Source organism: Pinus tabuliformis, chromosome 2_2 (assembly GCF_031772625.1).
Source record: "Pinus tabuliformis cultivar Carrire ecotype Pingquan chromosome 2_2, CPIR1, whole genome shotgun sequence".
Taxonomy (NCBI): Eukaryota; Viridiplantae; Streptophyta; class Pinopsida; order Pinales; family Pinaceae; genus Pinus; species Pinus tabuliformis.
Window position 1 is genome coordinate 398,246,095 of NC_142300.1, and position 8,786 is coordinate 398,254,880.

General features: G+C 39.0%; 1 pseudogene; it reads left to right on the plus strand.

Annotated features, from left to right (window-relative positions):
• The first annotated feature begins 4,198 nt into the window (after window positions 1-4,198).
• Window positions 4,199-7,600, plus strand: LOC149192953 (putative phospholipid-transporting ATPase 9; annotated as a pseudogene).
• Window positions 7,601-8,786: the final 1,186 nt, after the last annotated feature.

The following is an 8,786-nucleotide window of genomic DNA, read 5'->3' on the forward strand; positions in this document are numbered from 1 at the left end:
ACCATTTTATGGCCCCTAATGTGATAGAGGTCTTGTTATGCAGTGAGTACAAAATCTTAAATGTATTGGAGTTTAGTAGTGCTCGAAAAAGGATGTCCGTGATAGTAAGGAATGAGGACGATCGGTTGTTTCTATTTTGCAAGGGTGCAGACAGTGCCATCTTTGAAAGATTATCAAAGAAGTAAGGGAGAGAGTTTGAGGAAGCCACAAGAACTCATATAAGCAAAAATGCTGATGCTGGGTTGAGAACCTTGGAAATTGCATACCGATGGAGGCTATAAATACTGTAAGTGCAGGCCGGGATGCAAAAGTGGATACTGTCACAGACAAAATTAAAAGGGAATTGATTCTTGTTGGAGCAACTGCTGTCGAGGAAAAACTGCAGAAGGGGGTTGCCTCAATGTTAGCAAGGAACTCATAGAGTTTGTAGCTCATACAGGCATTTCGGTGGCAGACTCTAATAGGCTGGGGATCCTTTTCATCTTCTCATGAGAAAATCTTGGGTATGCACGGGACTGTCTATGCCAATGATGCGGTGGATAACACTGCTTTATTTCTTGCTTTTGGTGTTCGCTATGATGATAGAGTAAATGGTGAATGGGAGTCATTTGCAGGTTGTGCATGCATTGTTCATATGGACAGGGATCCTGCAGAGAAAGATATATTTGGGGCAAATGCCAGTGACAGCAATATTCTTCTATAAGACCTTCGAATGGCGTTACCTTTGAAAAAATATGCAGAACAGGAATAATGCCAGGAACGTTTCAAGTATTTTCCCGAAATTAAGCACATTGAGAGACATCGACACCTACCAAACCCTAAATTAAACCAAAGATAGCCACTAGAAAAGAGAAATAGAATTGGAAATCTATTTTCGTCTTCAGTTACGATTCAGAAGGGATTTACACTGGTCATCAACCGATTTGAGCAGAAAGTGTAACGTGGCTCCTTCTTAGAAACAGATGGTTGGATTTCCAGCTTCTGTTTGTTAATAATGATTAAACGGTCCTTTATTTTTGGTCGATCCATTTCCTAATGGCATAGATTATTTATTTGTAAAAAAGATCATTTGTAAGGGGAGAGTTCTGAGTTCTGGAAAATAGGGGGAGAGCTGTGAAGGAAAACTTCACTGTACAGTTTTTGACTGGGATTTAATGAAAAGATACAGCTCTGACTCCTGAGATTCTTGTGGTGTGAATTTAGCATTTGTCTTTTCCTTTGTTTCATATGTAGCTTGTTATGTTTCCATTTCATTTCATAATCATTTCTAAATGAATACTTTTAAGTGAGAAAGGCAGAATCCAGTTTGCTGCTCTGCCTTGGGAAGGTATTCATGTTTTTTGTTTTCTTCTATTTGATAAGGATTCATATATTGCCCTTATCAACCTCTCAGCATTCTTTTCATTCCATATAATTTCAAAATTGAATGCTAAATTTATTGCCTGTCTTGCCTCCTGAGATAATCTATGTCTCGGATTTAATCTCCCTGCTCATGCTATTCTCAATCCCACGCTACCTAGAAAACCCAGTCATTTATCAAATTACCCCTTTCCTATCCATTTACTAGCCTAAAATTAGTTCCCATTTTTAGTCATCTCGCACCCGATTGCTCATTTTATCGATATTGACTGGAGAGAGCCCTCTCCTGCTCTGGTAGGGCTAGCTACCACACTGAGCATGGTTTGTGGTTACCCTAATTTTTTCCTTCCTTCAGCCTGAGGCAGATTTAGGTGCTAACATAGTGGCAACCATACTGGGAAACAAAATGGTTTGCTTGAAGATTGTTTTTCCCCAGTACATATCTCAAGTTTAGAGCTGATTGTTGATGATGAACAACGATCAGACATAAGAAGACAGCTGAAATAATTCCCTTGGTGACTCCAATCACTGGAGAATCCATGCAATCAATCCTTCATGGTGACTCCACTGCAGAGGGATCAGTAGCTTTGACATTTTCAAGATGGATCGGATTGCAAGAAGATATGCTCCCATGAGCCGAGATCACATCCCAGGTTTTCCAAATAAAATGCCCAAGGTAGATTGGTCAAAGAATTTGCCTATGTTCAGAAATGTGGAAGGTAATGACGCTGCTCTTCATCTGGTGAAATTTCACATTCATGTGCATAGATTAAAGATCAATTTTCCTGAAGACTGTTTGATGAAAATGTTTATGGCTACCCTGGAAGATGAAGCCCGATCTTGGTATGAAAGTTTGCCACCTGCTTCTATTTATTGTTTAAAGGATTTTCATGCAATATTCTTCAAAAGGTATAAAGAATCATATCCATCCTTGGATTTAGTTCATGATTATTGCAAGCATGCTTATGGTTTTATTGAGAGCCTTGAAAAATACTATGAGGATGATAATTTTATGGACGAAGAAATCATGGAAGCATTGTATGAAAATCCGTTTCAAAAGTCTACAAAACTCTTAGAGGAAACTTTGCAGTAGGATCAGAATCAACAGGTTGAAGAGTTCCATATGGCCGAAAATGAGGAAAGAAGAAGTACTATTTCAGATCTGGTTAAAATAAATGAGGATACGTAGGAAAATGATGTCCCAATCTCCAAAAATGATGATGATAAACCAGATCGAGAGACGGACTGTGATGAGCAAAAACAGGTTGTTCCGGATCCCATAGAAGAGAAATGCATTGTTGAGGCTGCCTCAAATGAAGAAGGTAGAGTTACAGGCCTAACTACCCTCATCTCATCAGAACACAACCTTCCTACCAAGGTAATCCAGCCAATTCATGAACAGCAAGAGGATATCTTTGTTCAAGTAGGTGAAAAAGTTTCTCTGGATGAATTTATGATAGATGATAGAGACGTCATGCCTGAGTTTCAAGAATCATCTGAAGTTGCTTTTCTTATGATTAATGAATGTAATAAGGAACATGAAAACCTGGCTATCATATCATATGAAGATGACCTACAGTACATTCACACCGCAGAAGATCAAAACATTCAGGATTTCCATTCAGATTCTTCTTCATATGTTTCATGTGTTGAAATGTTTTTCCAAGAAGAGATCTGCTCATCTATTTGTTCAGAATTTTTTGGGGACCAGGAGCAGATTTTCACTAAAGTACATTTTGAAGAAAGATCAGAAGCAGGTGAAAAGGACACCTTGTTCTTTCAGCAAGAGGTAAATCTTCATGTTTTTCAGGATCCAATGGCCAATCTGTTGCAGTCAGTTGTGAAAGTGTTTATTGCAGTGTTCAGTGATGAAGGAGATCATGGTCAACTATGTTTTTGGATGCCTAGTGATCAGTTTGTACTGTTGACCAGAAGATCTGATAGGAAGAATCAGTCAAGAAGCCATCTTCTTGAGTGGTTGCATTGGCATTTTGATATAGTTTGAGGATATATTGCCTTGTAAGAAACACAGGTGGCCATGTACTGCCACCCAGCTTTAAGTTTTAAGTCCAGGTCTTCGCCATTTTGAGTTAGTTTGTTAGAGTCAAGTTTTTTAGTCATTTTAGTTTGCATTGAGTCAGTTTGAGTCAAGTTTCAGTCAATAAATTGAGTCATGTTGGTTTGTCGGAATAATGGACTCCATAGCCCAATGGATGAAGGCACTGTCTGCTCTCCCAAATATCTGCAGTTCTTGGCACCTCCACGGAGCGGTAGCTGCCATCCCAATTGGAGCCAATGTTAGACTCAGTCTTGTCAGTCCTCTGTCAGAGCCAAATTCACCAATGTTCATTTCTCGTCATTGGCGGTCATCAAATGCCATTTTGGTAAAAAAGAGTCTTTTTAATTCTCAAGTCCAGGGTTTTGTCTCCAGAAGTGTGAAATAACGCTTGCAGGCCAGAGGGAGGTTCAATAAGTTGCTTATTCAAAGAGCTTCATCATCAGTAATGCTCGAAAATGATTCTTCTCCAAAACTCTGTTTTGGAGAAGAAATCGTCAAATTTGTTTTTGTAATAAATTTGCATTTTAAAGTCTTCCATCATGGAGTACTTCGAATGCAGGCCCTGGTCATCTTGCTAGGTTCGGCAGCTCCTATCTTTGCAAAACAATCCCCAGAAGAACCATTATTTCAGCTAAAGAAGGTCAGAGAAGAAAATGAAAGACAGAGTTTGTCAAAATGCCAAAGTTCTACATACTGAAACAAAGTGGGTTATTACAAAGCAAAAATCAAAATTCATGGTTCAATGAGACATTTTCCACTTTTAAATTTCATTTGCACTCAATGAGATATCAAAAGCTTAAGAGAGAAGTCGAGTGTGAAGATTGGAAGAACAAAGCTGTGATACTAAAGCCGTGACTGTGTGAAGATGGCGTGCGGCGCACACAACAGGTGGCGCGGCGCACTGGAGGAGCGCGGTGCACTGGGCGCTTTTACACAGTGCAAATATACACTGGCGCGGCGCACTCACCAGGCGCGACGCACTGGGTATGATGCGCGACGCACAGGGCAGACAATCAAAATTTTTATCGTTTCTCTGCAAAGATGAAAATCACTCAGCTCTTCTCACTCTATGTTGGTTTAAGTAATAGTTGTCTGCTGGTATATTGATAAATGTTGATCCTAAATTGGTGTGTGAACTCAGAGTCAAAGCAAGAGAATTTAGAGGCAGTTCTGAAGCTTTGATAGCACATAGATAAATAGATCTCCCAATGCTTCGATGAAAGAAGGATCCTATGACTTTCGATGGGTATAAGAGTGTCTATACATAAATTCCGATGTAAAGTGGGTGTGATGGCCGAGGTGTAAAAAAAAATACATCTGATTATGATATGTTTAGTGTATATATAATAGTAAAAGGATGTATGACATCTGGGGTATGAGCTGGGAAACAAATTTGAGTCTCGGCTTTGTGATGTTGAGTTTAGTTCTCCGTTAAGCACAACGTGGAGGAATAATATGGCGAACGGAGGGTTATGATGTTGAGCAATGCGGATACGTGGGCATCAATGCAGATAAGGGTTATGATATTGGATAATGTAGGTTGACAAGGTGGATATACATTGATGCAGATAAGGGTTATGATACTGGATAATGTAGGTTGACAAGGTGGGTATACATAGACTCTGGTGGTGCATTTGAATCGTGATGGATGAGGTTAAAAACTCACAGAGATTACTCCGATTGTGATAACACACAGATGGTTGGGTATAAGAAATAGAATCAGTGTACACAGAAGGACATTGTCCCCATACCAACTTACTATGTCCACGGAGCAGAGCTACTTGTGGGTTGCCGAGTGTTTCATAATGCCTTGTGTGTTTTATGGTCTGCAAGTGATGTCGTTGCTGAATTTGCATAGGAAAGGGAAAAAATTGACTTCCTTGTTAGTGAGGGTGGGGTGGAATATAAGTTGGAGGTTGGTTTTCAGGACATTGTTTAGAGTTATGCATGTATTTTGAAAGAAAGGAGGGCAGATGCTATTTTGGTACAGTTGCAGTCTGTTCCAAAATGTTTTCAAAAGGTGGCAGTGCAGAAGTTATCTCTAGAATGTGGTGAGGATCGGTACAAATTTTTGCAAAGAGGATATTAAGTTTCAATGGGTTCGAACAACTGATTTTTTGGCATTTTGTAGAATTGGGCAAGCCACTTCATTTTTCATAGAGCTTCCTTCTACTGTGGGACTTGCTCATATCATTGAAAGCATGCCTTACCATGAGGAAATGGAAGATGAAATTACTCTATAAAATGAACTGCATAAATTTAAGACCACATGTTTTGAACCAGAAATATGGCTTCGAAATCGATTAAATAAGTTACAAAACTCAGAAAAGCGGTTGAAATCTGCTACAATCCATACAGATAGAGCTATAATGAAGTTTCATAGAGCTCTAGCTACTCCTTCTAAGGTCTACCTTTTAGGCCCTGAGCTTAATGTTTCAAACCGTGTGACACGACACTTTGCAGAATATATTGATGATCTCCTGAGAGTTTCTTTTGTTGATGAGGACTGGAATAAGCTACACAGCAGTGAATAATCGAGTTGTCAAAGCTCAGGTGAAGGATGGTAACTTTTTTAAAAAAGAATGGAAAAATTTGATGGTAGGATATGTAGTGAAGGTGGAGAAGGATGTTTTCTTCCCGGCTGACCTTTGTTACTCTCATCAATCTATGAGGATGGTGTTTGCTATGTCGAGACAATGAACCTTGACGATGAGACAAATTTAAAGTTAAAACAAGCATTGAAAGCCGACAACGCAGTTACGTAACAATGAAAGTTTCCAGTCCTTTAAGGCTTTTATCAAATGTGAGGATCCAAATCCAAGCTTGTACACATTTATTGGCAGTATGGACTATGAAGGTCAAAATTATCCTCTGTCATCTCAGCAGATTCTTCTTAGAAACTCAAAACTCCGCAACACAGAATATATCTTTGGTATGATAATTTTTAGTGGGCATGATACAAAAGTGACGCAAAAAACCACTGATCCACCATCAAAGAGAAGTGGGATTGAGAGGAAAATGGATAAAATTATTTATTTCCTCTTAAGTATGTTGGTTTTGATTGCATTGGTTGGTTCAATAGCCTTTTATGTCAAAACTAGGGATGACTTGCCAGATTGGTGGTACTTAAGACCTAATAATGCAAATTCTTATTTTAATCCTGATAATCCAGCCTTAGCAGCATTTTTGCACTTTGTTACAGCGCTTATCCTGTATGGTTACCCCATCCCAATTTCTCTCTATGCATCAATAGAAATTGTGAAGGTCGCACAGACAATGTTTATTAATAAAGGACCAACAAATGTATTATGCAAAAACATACAAGCCTGCGCAAGCCCGCACATCCAATTTGAATGAAGAACTTGAGGCAGGTTGATACTATCCTATCTAATAAAACTGGTTCACTGACCTGTAATTCGATGGAGTGCCTAAAGTACTCTAGTGCGGGTACTGCATACGGTCAAGGTTGTAAGATCTAGACCATTTTATGGCCCCTAATGTGATAGAGGTCTTGTTATGCAGTGAGTACAAAATATTAAATGTATTGGAGTTTAGTAGTGCTCGAAAAAGGATGTCCGTGAGAGTAAGGAATGAGGACGATCGGTTGTTTCTATTTTGCAAGGGTGCAGATAGTGCCATCTTTGAAAGATTATCAAAGAAGCAAGGGAGAGAGTTTGAGGAAGCCACAAGAACTCATATAAGAAAAAATGTTGATGCTGGGTTGAGAACCTTGGCAATTGCATACCGATGGAGGCTATAAATACTGTAATTGCAGACCGGGATGCAAAAGTGGATACTGTCACAGACAAAATTGAAAGGGAATTGATTCTTGTTGGAGCAACTGCTGTCGAGGACAAACTATAGAAGGGGGTTGCCTCAATGTTAGCAAGGAACTCATAGAGTTTGTAGCTCATACAGGCATTCTGGTGGCAGACTCTAATAGGCTGGGGATCCTTTTCATCTTCTCATGAGAAAAGCTTGGGTATGCACGGGACTTTCTATGCCAATGATGCGGTGGATAAAGCTGATTTGTTGCTTGCTTTTGGTGTTCGCTATGATGATAGAGTAAATGGTGAATGGGAGTCATTTGCAGGTCGTGCATGCATTGTTCATATGGACAGGGATCCTGCAGAGAAAGATATATTTGTGGAAAATGCCAATGACCGCAATATTCTTCTATAAGACCTTCGAATGGCGTTACCTTTGAAACAATATGCAAAAGAGGAATAATGCTAGGAACGTTTCAAGTATTTTCTAGAAATTAAACACATTGAGAGACATCGTCACCTACCAAACCCTAAATTAAACCAAAGATAGCCACCAGAAAAGAGAAATAGAATTGGAAATCTATTTTCGTCTTCAGTTACGATTCAGAAGGGATTTACACCGGCCATCAACCGATTTGAGCAGAAAGTGTAACGTGGGTCCTTCTCAGAAACAGATGGTTGGCTTTCCAGCTTCTGTTTGTTAATAATGATTAAACGGTCCCTTATTTTTGGTCGATCCATTTCCTAATGGCATAGATTATTTATTTGTAAAAAAGATCATTTGTAAGGGAAGAGTTCTGAGTTCTGGAAAATAGTGGGAGAGCTGTGAAGGAAAACTTCACTGTACAGTTTTTGACAGGGATTTAATGAAAAGATACAGCTCTGACTCCTGAGATTCTTGTGGTGTGAATTTAGCATTTGTCTTTTCCTTTGTTTCATATGTAGCTTGTTATGTTTCCATTTCATTTCATAATCATTTTTAAATGAATACTTTTAAGTGAGAAAGGCATAATCCAGTTTGCTACTCTGCCTTGGGAAGGTATTCATGTTTTGTATTTTCTTCTGTTTGATAAGGATTCATCTATTGCCCTTGTCAACCTCTCAGCATTCTTTTCATTCCATATAATTTCAAAATTGAATGCTAAATTTATTGCCTGTCTTGCCTCCTGAGATAATCTGTGTCTCGGATTTAATCTCCCTGCTCATGCTATTCTCGATCCCACGCTGCCCAGAAAACCTAGTCATTTATCAAATTACCCCTTTCCTATCCATTTACTAGCTGTTGATGCCCCGAAATTCGTTGCAACAACATCGGGGAAACCACCCGGTCCGGAACTTAGTGCAGCTCCTTTTCCGTTTGGAATAGTGGCTCCGACTGGGGATAACGGGACCAGTTTCCCAAAGATTATAAGTAAACGGGATGGATGAATGATTTAAGATATGAAATGATAATAAACAAAAATAACTAAACTATAAAAGAAATACAAAAACTATAAGCTAATCCCGGGACTTATCAATTCAGACAGTACAGCGTTTAATAAACTATGCTTAATGACAGGCATATAGATGACACTAACAACAAGCATAGATGTTTAATCATT